A 17750-nucleotide genomic window follows, 5' to 3' on the forward strand; every position below is an offset into this window, starting at 1 on the left:
ACGTCCTAACCAAAATGTTGTAGGAACCAAGTGGGTCTTCCGCAACAAACAAGATGAGCATGGTGTGGTGACAAGCAACAAAGCCCGACTTGTGGCCAAGGGATATTCACAAGTCGAAGGTTTGGATTTCGGTGAAACCTATGCACCCGTAGCTAGGCTAGAATCAATTCGCATTTTACTTGCCTATGCTACTTATCATGGCTTCAAGCTTTACCAAATGGACGTGAAAAGTGCCTTCCTCAACGGACCAATCAAGGAAGAGGTCTATGTTGAGCAACCTCCCGGCTTTGAAGATAGTAAGTACCCTAACCATGTATATAAACTCTCTAAGGCGCTTTATGGGCTCAAGCAAGCTCCAAGAGCATGGTATGAATGCCTAAGATATTTTTTTATCACTAATGGCTTCAAAGTCGGAAAGGCCGATCCTACTTTATTTACTAAAACTCTTGACAATGATTAGTTTGTATGCCAAATTTATGTTGATGATATTATATTTGGGTCTACTAACGAATCTACATGTGAGGAATTTAGTAGGATCATGACACAGAAATTCGAGATGTCAATGATGGGGGAGTTAAAGTACTTCTTGGGATTTCAAATGAAACAACTCCAAGAGGGCACCTTCATTAGCCAAACGAAGTATATTCAAGACATTCTCAACAAGTTTGGGATGAAGGATGCCAAGCCCATCAAGACACCCATGGGAACCAATGGGCATCTCGACCTCAACACGGGAGGTAAATCCGTAGATCAAAAGGTATACCGGTCGATGATAGGTTCTTTACTCTATTTATGTGCATCTCGACCGGACATTATGCTTTCCGTATGCATGTGTGCAAGATTCCAAGCCGACCCTAAGGAAGCTCACCTTACGGCCGTAAAACGAATCTTGAGATATTTAGTTCATACTCCTAAGTTTGGCCTTTGGTACCCTAAGGGATCCACATTTGATTTAATTGGTTATTCGGATGCCGATTGGGCAGGGTGTAAAATTAATAGAAAGAGCACACCGGGGACTTGCCAGTTCTTGGGAAGGTCCCTGGTGTCTTGGGCTTCAAAGAAGCAAAATTCCATAGCTCTTTCTACCGTCGAAGTTGAGTATATTGCCGCAGGCCATTGTTGCGCGTAATTACTTTGGATGAGGCAAACCCTCAGGGACTATGGTTACAAATTAACCAAAGTTCCTCTTCTAAGTTATAATGAGAGTGCAATCCGCATGGCGGATAATCCCGTTGAACATAGCCGCACTAAACACATAGCCATTCGGTATCATTTTCTAAGGGATCACCAACAGAAAGGGGATATCGAGATTGCATATATTAACACCAAGGAACAATTAGCCGATATCTTTACCAAGCCACTAGATGAACAAACTTTTAACAAACTTAGGCATGAGCTAAATATTCTGGATTCTTGGAATTTCTTTTGATATCTTGCATACATAGCTCTTTAATATACCTTTGATCATATCTCTTTTATATGCTATGACTAATGTGTTTTCAAGTGCATTTCAAACCAAGTCATAGATTGAAAGGGAATTGGAGTCTTCGGCGAAGACAAAGGCTTCCACTCCACTCCATCTCATCCTTCGTCGTCGCTCTGAGCCACTCTCCAGCTTTGGTATAATCTTCACTCATAGTTTGTTCGCCAAAGGGGGAGAAAATAGTTAACAAGGGCTTATATTTCACTCAAGTAACCGTTTTTGGCGATTCATGCCAAAGGGGGAGAAAGTATTAGCCCAAAGAAAAAGGACCGCACCACCACCTAATTTTAAAATAAAGATTCTCAAATTGATATCTTATTGCGTTCAAAAGGGGGAGAAAGTAGTATCTTCGAAAATTGCAAAACCCTCTTGAACACTAAGAGGAGGATTTCACTAAGGGAGAGTTTTTGTTTAGTCAAAGGAAAAACATTTGAATCGGGGAGAGAAAATTTCAAATCTCGAAAATGCTTCTCAAAATCTTACTCATTTACCTTTGACTATTTGCAAAAGGACTTTGAAAAGAATTTACAAAAGAATTTGCAAAAACAAAATATGTGGTGCAAGCGTGGTCCAAAATGTTAAAAATAAAGAAACAATCCATGCATATCTTATAAGAATTTATTAGTTCAAATCCAAGTAACCTTTGCACTTCTTTTTGCGAACTAGTTCAATTATGCACTTCTCTATTTACTTTGGTTTGTGTTGGCATCAATCACCAAAAAGGGGGAGATTGAAAGGGAAATAGGCTTACACCTTTTTCCTAAATTGATTTTGGTGGTTGAATTGCCCAACACAAATAATTGGACTAACTAGTTTGCTCTAGTCTATAAGTTTTACAGGTGCCAAAGGTTCACAACAAGCCAATAAAAAAGACCAAAGATGGGTTCAAATAAAGAGAGCTAAAGACATCCCAAAGGCACCCTGGTCTGGCGCACCGGACAGTGTCCGATGCACCAGGGAACTCGACACTGAACTCCTCACCTTCGGGAAAATTGGAGGCTGCTCCGCTATAATTCACCGGACTGTCCGGTGTGCCAGCGGAGCAACGGCTACTTCGCACGCAACGGTCGACTGCAACACATTTAATGCGCGCCTGCGCGCGTAGAGGACAGAGCACGCGCAGAAGGCGCCCCGGACAGTCTACAGGACCTGTCCGGTGCACCACCGGACAGCCCAGAGGCCCCACCAGTCAGAGGTCCAACGGTCAGAACCCAACGGCCGACTGACGTGGCTGGCGCACCGGACAGTGTCCGGTGGCGCACCGGATTGTCCGGTGCGCCATGCGACAGACAGTCTTCAAACGACCACTTTTGGTGGTTGGGGCTATAAATACCCCAACCACCCCACATTCAATTGCATCCAAGTTTTCCACCTTCAACATATTACAAGAGCTATAGCATTCAATTCTAGACACAACCAAAGAGATCAAATCCTCTCCCAAGTTCAGAATTACTCCAAATCAAATAGTGACTAGAGAGAGCGACATTTGTGTTCATTTGAGCTCTTGCGCTTGAATTGCTTCTTTTTCTCATTCTTTCTTGTGATCAAACTCAATTGTAACCAAGGCAAGAGACACCAATTGTGTGGTGGTCCTTGCGGGAACTTTATGTTCCGTTTGATTGAGAAGAGAAGCTCACTCGGTCTAATTGACAGTTTGAGAGAGGGAAAAGGTTGAAAGAGACCCGGTCTTTGTGACCACCTCAACGGGGAGTAGGTTTGCAAGAACCGAACTTCGGTAAAAACAAATCATCGTTTCTCTCTCTTTATTTGCCCGCGATTTGTTTTTCACCCTCTCTCTCAGACTCGTTCATATTTCTAACGCTAACCCGGCTTGTAGTTGTGCTTAAGTTTATAAATTTTAGATTCGCCCTATTCACCCCCCTCTAGACGACTTTCACTAGCTCGCGAGCTGAGCTGGCTTGCTCTTTTCTTGAGCCCGAAAAAAAAGCTCGACTCGGGCTCGTTCTAAGCACCAAGTCGCTCAGAGCCAAGCCGACTTGCCACGAGCCCGAGTCGCCTCGTCACGCTCGATCTTTTTTCTAGCCCTAGGTAAACACATGCTATAAAAAAAGTTTACGCTTCTCTAAATAACTATGGCATTACGAGGGTTGCGGTTGTTACCGGTACTTCATTTCTACAAATATACACATGGATTGATGTGAATTCAATGATTGGGAAAGAAAAAACTAAAAATCGTGGTAAACCAGGCAGTTTATCGAAACCTCCGTCCGCGGATCGGTTTACCACTGGTTTATTTTCAAATTTCGATAAAATTTTAAAAATGAAATAATACAAAAAAATAAATATGTAATAGAAGAATAATTTTCCTGGTATATATTATATACATTTTTTATTTTTAAAATTAATTAGCATTGATGGATAAAAATAATTAAAACCGATAAAAGCAAAAACAAAATACAGGTTTACCGTCGAGAAATCTCCGAAAACCGTTCTATTTGAATTTAAAATGCAAACTGGATAAAAAAACTGAAAAAACTAGAGAAACCGGTTTGCTGCCAGAAATGGGTGGTTCGTCGGTATTGTAGCGGTTTAACGACGGTTTTTGGTGGGTTTACCAGATTATGAATTTTTGAACTCAAACTGCCAAACCAGTCGATTTTGGGCGGTTTTTCACTGGAAAACGGATACCGGGCTGTGTCAGTTTTTTTTTTCTTAGAAACGGTTTGGCAATCTCCAAATAAAGCATGAAAGTGGTGTATAATTGTTAATGACAACAACGGCTACTTGCTATATAGGAAAAAAATTAAAAAGAAACGGAAAGACCCATCTGGAACGAAGAAGCAGTTTGGCAAGGCCCACTAGGCAGGCCCAATCCAAGTATTCTTACGGTCTGGTATTTCACCCTTGTAACGTTGATGCATGCAAATCAAATACAAGATCTAATAAAAAACGTAAGTCAATCTACATTAATCATGTGTGTTTGGCATAGCTCTGCTCCGCTCCAAAACTCTGGTCAATTCCTTATAGTTCTGCTTTGGAGTTTGGAGCCATGACAAACACGGCCTAAAAATTTCCAGTGGAATTTGTATTAATACTTCTTGCATTATTTTTTATTTGACACGTTTTAGTTCAGAAATGAATTAATGGACGACAAATATTCGAGAACGGGGATAGTATATAGAACAAGTCATTATTAGCATATATTGATGTTTTGGTGTCTCACAAGGCCCGAAGGCCGCGGTTCTATCTAGATAGTTAAAACCTCAACGCGATTCAGGCGCTCCCCGCGTTCGGCGCGTCTTCAACCCATCGCGCGTGGACACGTGCCCCATGGCTCGGACCCGAAATTTTCATAGGCCGAGCCGTCGAGCTTCGTCACGTCCGCCCATCCCTCCTCGACGGCAACCACCCCTCTACCCACTCGTCCTCCATGTACCCGCCCACTCGTCCTCCACCTCCTTCGTCGGTCCGTCTCTACCACACCTCCCCTTCCTAGATCCCCCAATCACAAACCCTAGCACCCACGACGGCATCTGCCTCGTCCTCCTTCTTCGTGTCTCGCATGTCGGATAGGTGGGAGCGGCTGTCGTCGTAGATGCCGGAGGAAGGCCCAAGCGGCGACGATAGGTGGGAGACGGATCTGAGGGGCAGCAACAGCGGGGGCGAGAGGCAGGTGCAGCCGGACCAGGTGTTAGGGAACGTGACACAGCGGAAGAGGATTCTGACTCGCTGTCGACGTTGATGTCGAGGGACGATCCCGACGGCGGGGGACAGGTGGGAGCCAGAACCGCTCGAGGACCCTCTTCTCCTCAACTAAGAGACCCACACCTCAACTGAAACCCTCTTCTCCTCATCCGACGACAGTGGTGGCCACTGCTCCGGCCAGGCATAGCATACGCAGCCTGTAGCTTCTTCTATGCCAAGCCATGGCGACCCTACCATAGGTGCTGCCTGCTGCTGCTCTGTTCTGCTCTCCCCTTTTCCACCGTTTCTCTCTCTTCTCACCTCACCTGTTTGGCCGCTTTTCTCCAACTCCCCTCTTCCAATTGGACCAATCTCCATGTCTCCCTAAACACAAATACCATCCCTCTGCTCCGATGTTCTAGCTCTCCCACGCACCCCACCCCACCCCACTAGCTTTTGCTTCTTGTTCACTTGAGCTTCTCCTGGTTATACAGGCCAAAAAAGGTATCCCATACCCACAACAACTGGCTACACCTACGAGACCTGCTTATCCTGCAGCAATTTCTGCTTACTTTGTGGCTAAACTCAAAGAATGGTAGTGTGAAGTGGAATGGGAACTGGGTGCATACTGCCTCAAAGGATCAGATTATTAAGATCTGTGGCTTGTGCTTTTTGTTTTTCTTATCTTCTTCAAAGATTTTTTGGATTACAGTGTGCACTCTATAATCAGAATTCTATACTATCTATGGAGATGGCCCAATCCATCCTTGTGATCAAATGATCGATAAGTTTGTTTTCTGATGCCAGTAAAGTATTAATTTTGGTCCATTTGCTAATTCATTTTGCAGCTGTATGATATTAGATCCATGAAAGAGCAGCAATCCTTCTGAGGGGACGTCGTTGGTTAGATACCTATTACAGTATCAAGATTTTTATATGTTCCTTTAGATATTTTAAGGTTCACAAATTGACACAGGTTTTATATGTAGCAGTTCATTTGTTCACTGTAACCATACATTCTATGATTGTTAGAACAACAATAGCAATGTCTTTTGGTCCCAAGCAAGTTGAGGTAGGCTAGAGTTGAAACTGTATTTTAGATTGTTAGAACAGTGGCTAGACCGCTATAAAGTTTCTAGGAAAATATGATGCCCACACTTGTATGTCAAGGTTGTATCAAATATGTATTTGGTTACTCCTTTCCTACATTTTTATAGCACTAACGTGGCACCTGTTTCATGAAGAATATTTTGTAGTGTGAGCTTTGATGGAGCTATATTTCATTGGTTGGTTGAGTAAGATATTTGTACCATAATTGAAATTACTCATCTTGGTTAGACTAGGAGTTTGCTACTTTGTGCTAAGTTATTCAATTCTTTTCACCGTCAAAAATCAACACACAACTTTTACATATTTTGTTGTCTGAAAATGATGTCTCAAGTGTCAACTTGATAAACTAGTTGTTCCATTTATTTGGCAGCCATGAAGCTCCACATATTGAAATAAGTAACACACATGACAGTAGTGTCTGGGATCTTTCGTGGCATCTTGTGGGCTATCTACTTTGCAGGTACTTAGCTACTTTCGCCAACCAAATAAGAGGAAGAAATTTGGTCATATCTGGCCTTTCATGGCTAAAAAATGTCAACGTCTTTTTCAAGTCCTGTATCAGCAACTCCTGATGCCAATTTGATCTAACCATATATGGTCACCTTGGATCCTGTTTGATTTTTATTAGTACACAGATCGTGCCTGTTTTGATTTTTATTAGTACACATAAATGTTTTGATTGTTCATGGTTTTTCAAATTCATCCTTCTACTGCAATGGAAAGTGTATGTTTTCTGAAGATGTAATAGTTGAACTTCATATTATTATTCCTTTTATAATATTTTAGCATGTGTAATCTATTATCTGTTGAGCATGTTAAGTTCTATTATGCAGACAGATAATATGAGACACGCCACATCAGTAATTAGGGAAATTATGTTAGCTTGGCTGGTGGAGGAAGAATGCATGACACTGGTAATATTAGGTCACAAATAAGGAAAAAGGCACTTGAGGAGATCAGACAAATTTTGAAATACAACCATTTCTATTCTCACTTCTTTTGCATAGAGTTTAGTGTTGGAACTTGCTCTCCTGGGCAAGATGATCCAACGGGGGAGTGAAAGGAATGCAAACAAGGTTTAACTCGAGATGGTGATTGCTCTGTTCATCTAGCCTCTCGGGGGCACTGTACGGGGGTATTTATAGGTGCCCGAGCGCCCAACGTCCTGATGTAAGGACGTTTATGCCCGCAGGCACCTGGATTATCCCTAGAATATTCCCATAATGGAGGGTTACAGACTGTCATTATAGAAAAGCCATTACAAATCGGGCTCGTAACACGCTTCTCCGTGCGGGTCATGTCACAATGGGCCGCCATACCACGTGGGCCTCTAGGTTGGGTGAGGACGTGGGATGGCGGGACTTCGTCGTGGGCCTTCGTCTTGCAGTGAGAAGGACGAAGGGTGACCTGCGCCGGTCATCTAGCTTCTGTTGGTGCGTCGAGGTGACGAGGGCCTGGAGCGAAGGGTAGCGTCTTTGCCTTCGTCCCAACATTTGCCCTCCGAGGGACCAGTTCGACTAAGTCATCTGGTGTCGAAGACGTCGCTAGATGGTGGAGACGCTGCCCTCGCTCGAAGTGGTTCCGTGGGGGTTTTTGATGTGACCGTTGATGGATGTAGTACTGTTGGACTGCGGGTTTCCCGAAGCGTCACGTCCTATGTATAAAAGGGGGCGGCGCGAGTCGGGTTCTCTTACCTTTCTGTGCGCCGCAAAACCCTAGCCTCCTTTTGAAACCGTTCGCCCGCTCGCCTGCCCTCCTTGCTCTTGTTCGTCGGAGATCTGGCCCACGTCAAGCAGACCGCGCGCTGCCGCCGACGGTACGTAGCCATGTCGTCTTCTTCCTCGTCTGCTGCAAAGACGCCGCAGGCCGATTCATCGTCGGAGGATACCTTGAGCAACGTGGCGGCGGTGGAGCTACATCCGGGTGATATGGTGGAGTTCAGCGTTTCGAGGATTTTTTTCGGTCCGCGTGCAGGATATGCAGCAGCTGGGGTATTTTGGCAGCGGAGTTGGGCGTGTCCCGGGGGCGGAGGAGGTTCTCGATCCCGAGGGCGAGTTAATCGTGTTTGAGGCGTTTTTTACCGCTGGCCTTCGCCTGCCTGCACATCGCTTTGTGGCGGAGGTCCTGGAGAGATTTGAGGTCCAGGTCCACCAGCTGACACCTAACGCCGTGGTGGCCCTGGAGAAGTATGTCTGGGCGGCGACTTCATATGGCGGTCAGCCTTCTGTGGAGGTCTTCGCCAAACATTACTGTCTGCATTGGCAAAAAAGAAAAATTGGGCACAAGATTGCACAGTTTGGATCATGCACGTTTACGTCGAGGACCGGAAAGACTTCAATGGAAGTCGTGGAGTTAGTTCCCTATGCCCGCAATAAGTGGGGCAACTGGTGGGATTTCTGGTTTTATGTTTCTGAGAGCGAAGTCAAAAACCACCTAGGGCTCCCTGTGGCCGTGATGTGCTCCCATTATTATGTGGCGTACCCGCAATTTGAGTCGGCAGAGGATGATGAAAATGAAGGAGCCCTTCGGTGCGCTACCCGCATGAGTAGCGGGCGTGATTTAGTTGAGGAATTCATCGGTTATGGGGTGTGGCCCTTGGCACATGGTTGGGCGAAGTATGCCCTCGCGAGATGCCCTCCCTGGGCGGGCAGCAAGTGCGAAGTCCAGCCTTTGCGTTGGATCTGCATGGCCTGGATCCAGCCGCATTCGTTCGTGAAGTGGAGGACGGTGCGATGAGGATTATGGGGCGTTATGTGCCGAGGATAGAGGGTCTGCGGAGTTGGGATATCCAATGTTAGATTGAATCGGGTCTTCGAATTAAACTGCTTGCCATACGGTGGCTATCCCGGGGATGACGCTGCCGACCGTCGCGGGAAGAAATCGGTGGATGTGACCGAGGAAGGGCCTTCGCAGGAGGCTGCCCCAGCCACTAAGAAGAGAAAAATAGGTACTGTAGTGGGGGAGTGGGGGTCTCTGATAGTTTTGCTGTGGAGTTGATGGGGACATGCGCGGCCCCCGCGGGAAGGATGTCTTCACCCGAGCTCCGGGAGTCTTCGGCGTGAATGCCGAAGGTTACCGGGGGTCGATGGCCAAAGAACGTTTCGATCCCCCGCGCGGCTGGCGAAGACATATTTACGTCTCGTATGGCTCATGACTTGAAGATTTTCCCTTACGGACGGAATGTTGCTGCTGTTGAGTCGGTAGTGATGGAGAAGGATCGTCAAGACGCTGCACAGAAGCGCCGGGCGGTCGTTAGGATCGGGGATCCTTTCCGCGAGGCCAAGAGGGTGCGGGGGGGGGAAGTCTGTTGCCCCTGGCAGTAGCAAGCCAGCGCCGACTGCGAAGCCGGCCGCCCTTGGGCCCAAGAAGTCTTCGACGGGTGCGAAGGCTGCCTCTTCTGGCGCGGGCAAACCACCCTCGGGCGAGCCCGTCAAGGGGCGAAGGGTGCCCTCACCGGCGCGTGTTGATGAGGTGGGGGCGCGTGTCGCCGACTTCGACAGAGACATCTATGTGTCGGATTATCTTGTTGGTAAGTTTTTTTAGGTCGTTAACCAATATTATGGTGCAGGCTCGGATGCGGGGCAACTGCCTCTTGTCCCGACTCCGGTGGCGGCCCCTTCGTCTACGACGGCGATTGGGGCGAAGGGTGCTTCGCGGGACCCGTGGTCCGCCTTCTGCGCGAGCGGCACGATTTCATCGGCCACCGCCGCTAAGGATGTGGCGGGCTCCGTGTCCCAGCAGGTGAGGCGGGCGTCGCAGCAGCTGAATCATGTAAGTCGTGGTGGACTTCGATGTTTCGTTGGTTTTATGAGGTTGTGAGTCTCATGGTTTTTGTGTCAGGCAGCCGACTTCGCCGACCATGTCGCGTCGGGTGCTCTGACTGCAGAGTTTGCTGCCGAAGTCGAGCGTCTCCGGGTGCAGCATGCGGATGCTGTCCGGGAGAAGTCGGCTGCGGAAAGCAAAAGCCAAAGGCTGACGGAGAAGTTGGCCGCTATGGAGGCCGAGAAGGGGGAACTCCGGTGCCAGCTGGTGGAGGAGAGGCGGGAGGCGAACAAGGCCATTGCCGATGCGCATGCTGCGCAGGCCGATGCCAAGCTTGCACGGGCGGAGGGCAGTCTCGCCTGCCAATGCACCGAGGATCTGGAGGCAAGGCTCAACAGCCTGCGCAATCGCGTGTATAAAGCTGAGGCCTCGACGCGCACGGAGGTCACGCGGACACATGCGCAGTTCGTGGACGCGTACCGGGAGCTGGGGCGCGTACCGCCGCCTTCGAAACGCCCAACCAAGAGGTGGGCCTCCGCTTCCTCGAGTGGTTACAGGAGGAGCTGGCGGTGCTTCCGACCATCGTGACGGGCCTCATGTCTTTTGCCTCCCTTGTCACCTGCGAGGGTGCCGTGAGTGCTTTGTCCCGCGAGGGGTGCGGGCATTTCGTGGTCTTCGACCAATCGGACGAGAACTTCGAATGCGAAATCTTCCAGGTCGAAGACCCGATGCTTAAGCAGTCGGCGGGGGCGCTCTTCGACAGGATGTGGGGTCCGCACGGCCGGGAGGTGGTCCGGGAGAGGTCTGACCGGGCAATTGATCAGGTGAAGGCTCATTTTGCGCGGTTATATGTGTGAGTGTGGTGGTTTGCTGACTCTGCTATTTCTACAGATGGCACATGCCGAGGAGGTCGAAGACCTTGGTGATCTGGACAGTGCACTGCTCGTGACATCGGGGGTGGAGGTGGCGCCGCCATCCGATGCCAGCGAGGGCCCCTCAACGGTCCCTGCACCGACAGTGCCGACTGGAGCCAGCGAAGACCTCGCGCCGACGGGCGGGGACGCCTTGAAGGCGGTGGCCGCCGGCTGCCAAAGACCCCACAGCCTTGGCCGGGCCTTCGCAGGTGGCTGAATAGGTGTTGAGGAGTTTGTAAATTTTGTCTGTGTGATACTGAACCTCGGTTGCTGCGCAGGTTCTGAGGTTTGGGCCTGCGCACGCAGCCGCTACTGACAATACTATTTTTGTGGCGGCTTCGACCATGGCTGCCGATGATGATTCGTTTGGCTCTGTGTCTAAGTGTTTTGAGTCTGATGATTCTGGGAGTTCGATTGCGTGGACGGAGGAGTCTTCAGATGAGGACTTGGATTATTTTGCAGTGTTAGATGTGGCTGCAGCGGAGCCTTCGCCGCGCGTGGAGGGTTCTGAGGGGCTCCCGGGTGCGAGTACTGGGTATAGGCGGCGGAGGGCGGTGGCGAAACGGAGAGTGAGTGAATTGTCGCGAAGTGGTAGGTGTCATCGTAGTGAGATGGAGAGTGGTCGTCTTCGCGTGGACGGGACTGGTAAACGAGAATTGTTGTCCTCGCCGATTGGAGCGAGTGTAGGTGAAGGGGAGCTGCGAAATCTTTTTGAGGGTGAGGAATTGAGGATAATGCTGTTCAACTACAGTGAGATGGGTATCATCCCGAAGGTTGAGCCAATGTAATATATGATGCCCTCGTTGTGTGTATGTAACCGTAATTTGTATGATAATGTTGCGCGCCTTCGTAGATCCGGCCGCACCCGTAGGCGACTTCTGCACGGAGTCTATTGTGAAAGACTTCGATCTTTACGTACTCATTGTGTTGTTCTGGCTGCATCCTTAGGCGACTTTTGCACGGAGAGTTTTTTGGAAAAGACTTCGATTTTGCACACTTATTATTCCGGCTGCACCCTTAGGCGACTTTTGCACGGAGAGTCTTTTGGAAAAGACTTCGATTTTGCTCACTTATTGTGCTATTCCGGCTGCACCCTTAGGCGACTTGTGCACGGAGAGTCTTTTACAAAGACTTCGATTATCGCACTTGTTGTGCTGTTCCGGCTGCACCCTTAGGCGACTTTTGCACGGAGAGTCTTTTGGAAAAGACTTCGATTTTGCACACTTGTTGTGCTGTTCCGGCTGCGCCCTTAGGCGACTTTTGTGTGGAGTGTCGCACGCGAGGGTAGTTAGCGCTGCCCCTCGCGGTGACTTCGGTGTGGTCGAATGCCGAAGACCGTCGATGTGGTCTTTTTCGACATATTGTGTCTTAGTTTTTGCGAGGGGTTTTTATAGGTATATTACATGGCTCCGCCTCATTAAAAACCTCACCCCCCTGGGAGGAAAAGAGTGCGGGCCGGAATGATACTGTTTGGTGAATTACAAGGGCGTGTTGGCCCTGAGGGTTCAAACAAAAAATTTGCGAAGATTATCGATATTCCAGGAATGCTCTAGGTTCTCGCCAGATGGCGTTGTTAGCCTGTACGCGCTGGGGGACGCCTTCATCTTGACAATGAATGGACCCTCCCACTTTGGCTCCAGCTTGCCCCGTGACTCTGTCCGGGTTGTTCGGACGAGTACGAGGTCCCCTTCGTCGAATTCTCTTGGGATGACTGCGTGGTCGCGCCAGGCCTTCGTTTGAGCTTGGTATTTGTTGAGGGCCTGCAGGGCGAAGACACAGTCTCCGTCGATGAGGTCTTTGGAGGTTGGTTCATCTACGTCGGGGACGACTGAAGCGCTTGTCCGTGGTGACCCATGTGTTATTTCCTGCGGGGTCATGGCCTCCGATCCGTATAGTAGGCGAAAGGGAGTGAATCCAGTCGCCCGGCACTCGGTCGTGTTTAGCACCCAGACTGCTTCAGGTAGCAGGTCGACCCATTTACCCTTCTTGTCATCGAGAAGCATTTTCTTGATGGCAGTGAAAATCTTGCCGTTGGCGCTCTCCACGACGCCGTTAGATTGTGGGTGATATACTGAGGCGAAGGCAAGCTTGGTGCCAATGGAGAAGCAGAAGTCCCTGAAGTCCTGGCTGTCAAACTGTTTGCCATTGTCGACTGTGAGCTCGGACGGGACTCCGAATCAGCAAACAATGTTTTGCCAGAAGAATTTCTCGGCGATTTACAACGTTATTGTGGATACTGCCCTTGCCTCGATCCACTTGGTAAAATACTCGACGGCGACGAAGGTGAACTTGAGGTTCCCTTGGGTCATGGGTAGTGGCCCGACAATGTCTAGCCCCCAGCGTTGAAGTGGCCATGTGTGGGCGATCAGCTTTGTGAATTGCGAAGGGTTGCCCGAACGGGGGGAAAACTTCTGGTAGGCTTCGCACGACCTCGTGACTCGATTTGCGGCGCAGATTATAGCGGGCCAGTAGAAACCTTGACGGATCACCTTGGCAGCGAGGGCCCTAGGCCCCGAGTGAGATCCGCAAGTTCTGCTTTGGACTTCGCGCAGGATCTGGAGGCCTTCGGTCTCTGTGACACATTTGAGCATGGGTTGGCTGATCCCTTTCTTGTATAGATGGCCCTCAATAAGTGTGAAATCCCGGCTTTAGTGTTTGAGGCGCTTGGCCTCATTGACATCACCTGGAAGGTAATATCCTTGCAAGAACAGGGTTATTGGGGCCCGCCAGTCTTCGGTCATGTTGAGGTTGACGATGCGATGGCCCTCGGCGTTGGTGGTTATTTGCAGACCCTCTAGATTGTGGACGACTGGTGTGCTGATGACGTGGTAGAACACGTCGGAGGCCAGGGCTTCGCCTCTGGCTGCTGCTTTGGCTAACACGTCGGCCTCTTCGTTCCTTGCGCGGTCCACATGCTGCAGGGTGAAACCCTTGAATTGTTTCTCAAGACTGTGAACGGTCGTAAGATGCTGCATAAGTGCGGGGTCTTTTGCTGAATAGTCTTTCTCGACTTGGCCAGCAATGACTTTGGAGTCTGTCTTGATTATGCAGGTGGTCACGCCGAGTGCTTTCAGCTTGTGAAGGCCCAGGATAACGGCTTCGTACTCTGCTATGTTGTTTGTGCACCTGTCGGATTATAGAGCAAAGTTGAGGCGTGCTGCGTATCTGTGCTTGACGCCGGTGGGTGATGTGATAATTGCAGTCGCGCCTGCCCCCGCATGGCACCATGCGCCGTCACAGTGGATGGTCCACGCCTTCTCTGAGGGCTCTTCTTGCTGCCGTGCCGACCCTGTCCAGTCAACGATGAAATCTGCGAGGACTTGCAACTTGATTGCTGTCCTGGGCTCGAAGGTGATGTGGTATTCGGAGAGTTCGGCTGCCCATTTGGCGATACAGACGGATGCCTCCGGATTTCTGAATAATTCGCCGAGTCCCCTGTCCGAGGTGACCCGCACCTTGAACGCTTCGAAGTAGTGGCACAACTTGCGTGATGCCATGACGACTGCGTAGGCAATTTTTTCCAACTCCGTCATGTTGCATTTGGAAGTCGTGAGGACTTCAAAGACGTAATAAACTGGACACTGCCGAGTTGTGCCCATGAAAGTCGCCTAGAGGGGGGGGTGAATAGGGCGAATCTAAAATTTACAAACTTTAAGCACAACTACAAGCCGGGGTTAGCGTTAGAAATATAAACGAGTCCGAAAGAGAGGGCGAAAACAAATCACAAGCAAATAAGGCGGATGACACGGTGATTTGTTTTACCGAGGTTCGGTTCTTGCAAACCTACTCCCCGTTGAGGTGGTCACAAAGACCGGGTCTCTTTCAACCCTTTCCCTCTCTCAAACGGTCACTTAGACCGAGTGAGCTTCTCTTCTCAATCAAACGGGACACTAAGTCCCCACAAGGATCACCACACAATTGGTGTCTCTTGCCTTGGTTACAATTGAGTTGGAATCAAGAAAGAATGAAGAAGAAAAGCAATCCAAGCGCAAGAGCTCAAATGAACACAAGTATCTCTCTCTCACTAATCACTATTTGATTGGAATTGTCTTTGGACTTGGGAGAGGATTTTATCTCTTGGTTGTGTCTTGTATTGAATGCTATAGCTCTTGTAAGGTGTTTGAAGGCGGAAAACTTGGATGCATTGAAATGTGGTGGTTGGGGGGTATTTATAGCCCCAACCACCAAAAGAACCGTTGGTGAGGGCTTCTGTCGCATGGCGCACCAGACAGTCCGGTGTGCCACCGGACACTGTCCGGTGCGCCAGCCACGTCACTCGGACGTTGGATTCTGACTGTTGGAGCTTCTGACATCTGGGTCACCGGACAGTCCGGTGGTGCACCGGACAGGTCCTGTAGACTGTCCGGTGTGCCTTCTGGCTCTGCTCTGACTTCAGCGCGCAATGTAGCGCATTAACTGCTCTCTGCAGACGACCGTTGGTGCGAAGTAGTCGTTGCTCCGCTGGCGCACCGGACGGTCCGATGAATTATAGCGGAGCGGCTCCCAGAATTCACAAAGGTGGCAAGTTTGGAGTCAGGTTCCCTGGTGCACCGGACACTGTCCGGTGGCACACCGGACAGTCCGGTGCGCCAGACCAGGGCACACTTCGGTTGTCTTTTGCTCTTTTTATTTGAACCCTTTCTTGGTCTTTTTATTGGTTTGTTGTGAACCTTTGGCACCTGTAGAAATCATAATCTAGAGCAAACTAGTTAGTCCAATTATTTGTGTTGGGCAATTCAACCACCAAAATCAATTAGGAAAAGGTGTAAGCCTATTTCCCTTTCAGTCTCCCCCTTTTTGGTGATTGATGCCAACACAAACCAAAGCAACTATATAAGTGCAGAATTGAACTAGTTTGCATAATGTAAGTGCAAAGGTTGCTTGGAATGAAACCAATAATCCTTTCTACTAGATATGCATGGATGGCTTTCTTCATATTTAAAATTTTTGGACCACGCTTGCACCACTTGTTTTGTTTTTGCAAGTTCTTTTGTAAATTCTTTTCAAAGTCCTTTTGCAAATAGTCAAAGGTAAATGAAATAAGATTTTGAGAAGCATTTTCAAGATTTGAAATTTTCTCCCCCTGTTTCAAATGCTTTTCCTTTGACTAAACAAAACTCTCCCTTAATGAAATCCTCCTCTTAGTGTTCAAGAGGGTTTTAGATATTAATTTTGAAGAGGTTATACCAATTTGAATTTATATCACAAATAAGATACCAATTTGAAACTCTCTTTTGAAGAACTTCTTTACATGCCAATTGAAAGACTAAATTTTAAATTTTGTGGTGGTGCGGTCCTTTTGCTTTGGGCTAATACTTTCTCCCCCTTTGGCATGAATCGCCAAAAACAGATACTTGAGTGAAATATAAGCCCTTTGTACCTTCTCTCGCTATGGTAAATAACATATGAGTGAAGATTATACCAAGGTTGGAGAGCGGTGCGGAGCGACGGCGAAGGATGAATAATTCGATGGAGTGGAGTGGAAGCCTTTGTCTTCGCCGAAGACTCCAATTCCCTTTCAATCTATGACTTAGCATGAAATGCACTTGAAACCACATTAGTCATAGCACATGAAAGAGACATGATCGAAGGTATATAAATGAGCTATGTGTGCAAAATATCAATCAAAATTTCTAAAATCAAGAATATTTAGCTCATGCCTAAGTTTGGTAAAAGTTTGCTCATCTAATGGCTTGGTAAAGATATCGGCTAATTGTTCTTTTGTGTTAACATATGCAATCTCGATATCCCCCTTTTGTTGGTGATCCCTTAAAAAGTGATACCGAATGGCTATGTGTTTAGTGCGGCTATGTTCAACGAGATTATCCGCCATGCGGATTGCACTCTCATTATCACATAGAAGAGGAACTTTGGTTAATTTGTAACCATAGTCCCTGAGGGTTTGCCTCATCCAAAGCAATTGCGCGCAACAATGGCCTGCGGCAATATACTCGGCTTCGGCGGTAGAAAGAGCCACAGAATTTTGCTTCTTTGAAGCCCAAGACACCAGAGATCTTCCCAAGAACTGGCAAGTCCCTAATGTGCTCTTTCTATTAATTTTACACCCTGCCCAATCAACATCCGAATAACCAATTAAGTCAAAAGTGGATCCCCTGGGGTACCAGAGGCCAAACTTAGGAGTATAAACTAAATATCTCAAGATTTGTTTTACGGCCCTAAGGTGAACTTCCTTAGGCTTGGAATCTTGCACACATGCATACGGAAAGCATAATGTCCGGTCAAGATGCACATAAGTAGATTAAAGAACCTATCATCGACCGGTATACCTTTTGATCTACGGATTTACCTCCCATGTCGAGGTCGAGATGCCCATTAGTTCCCATGGGTGTCTTGATGGGCTTGGCATCCTTCATCCCAAACTTTGTGAGTATGTCTTGAATGTACTTCGTTTGGCTAATGAAGGTGCCCTCTTGGAGTTGCTTCACTTGAAATCCTAAGAAATACTTCAACTCTCCCATCATAGACATCTCAAATTTTTGAGTCATGATCCTACTAAACTCTTCACATGTAGATTCGTTAGTAGACCTAAATATGATATCATCAACATAAATTTGGCATACAAACAAATCATTTGCAAGCGTTTTAGTAAAGAGAGTAGGATCGACCTTTCCGACTTTGAAGCCATTAGCGATAAGAAAATCTCTTAGGCATTCATACCATGCTCTTGGGGCTTGCTTGAGCCCATAAAGCGCCTTAGAGAGTTTATAGACATGGTTAGGGTACTCACTATCTTCAAAGCCGGGAGGTTGCTCAACATAGACCTCCTCCTTGATTGGTCCATTGAGGAAGGCACTCTTCACGTCCATTTGATAAAG

At 48.0% G+C, this 17750-nt stretch overlaps 1 pseudogene; it reads left to right on the forward strand.

Annotated features, from left to right (window-relative positions):
• Positions 1-5039: 5039 nt before the first annotated feature.
• Positions 5040-6209, forward strand: LOC118473058 (uncharacterized; annotated as a pseudogene).
• The last annotated feature ends 11541 nt before the right edge of the window (positions 6210-17750 follow it).

The sequence above is a fragment of the Zea mays genome, chromosome 1 (assembly GCF_902167145.1).
Source record: "Zea mays cultivar B73 chromosome 1, Zm-B73-REFERENCE-NAM-5.0, whole genome shotgun sequence".
Classification (NCBI taxonomy): Eukaryota; Viridiplantae; Streptophyta; class Magnoliopsida; order Poales; family Poaceae; genus Zea; species Zea mays.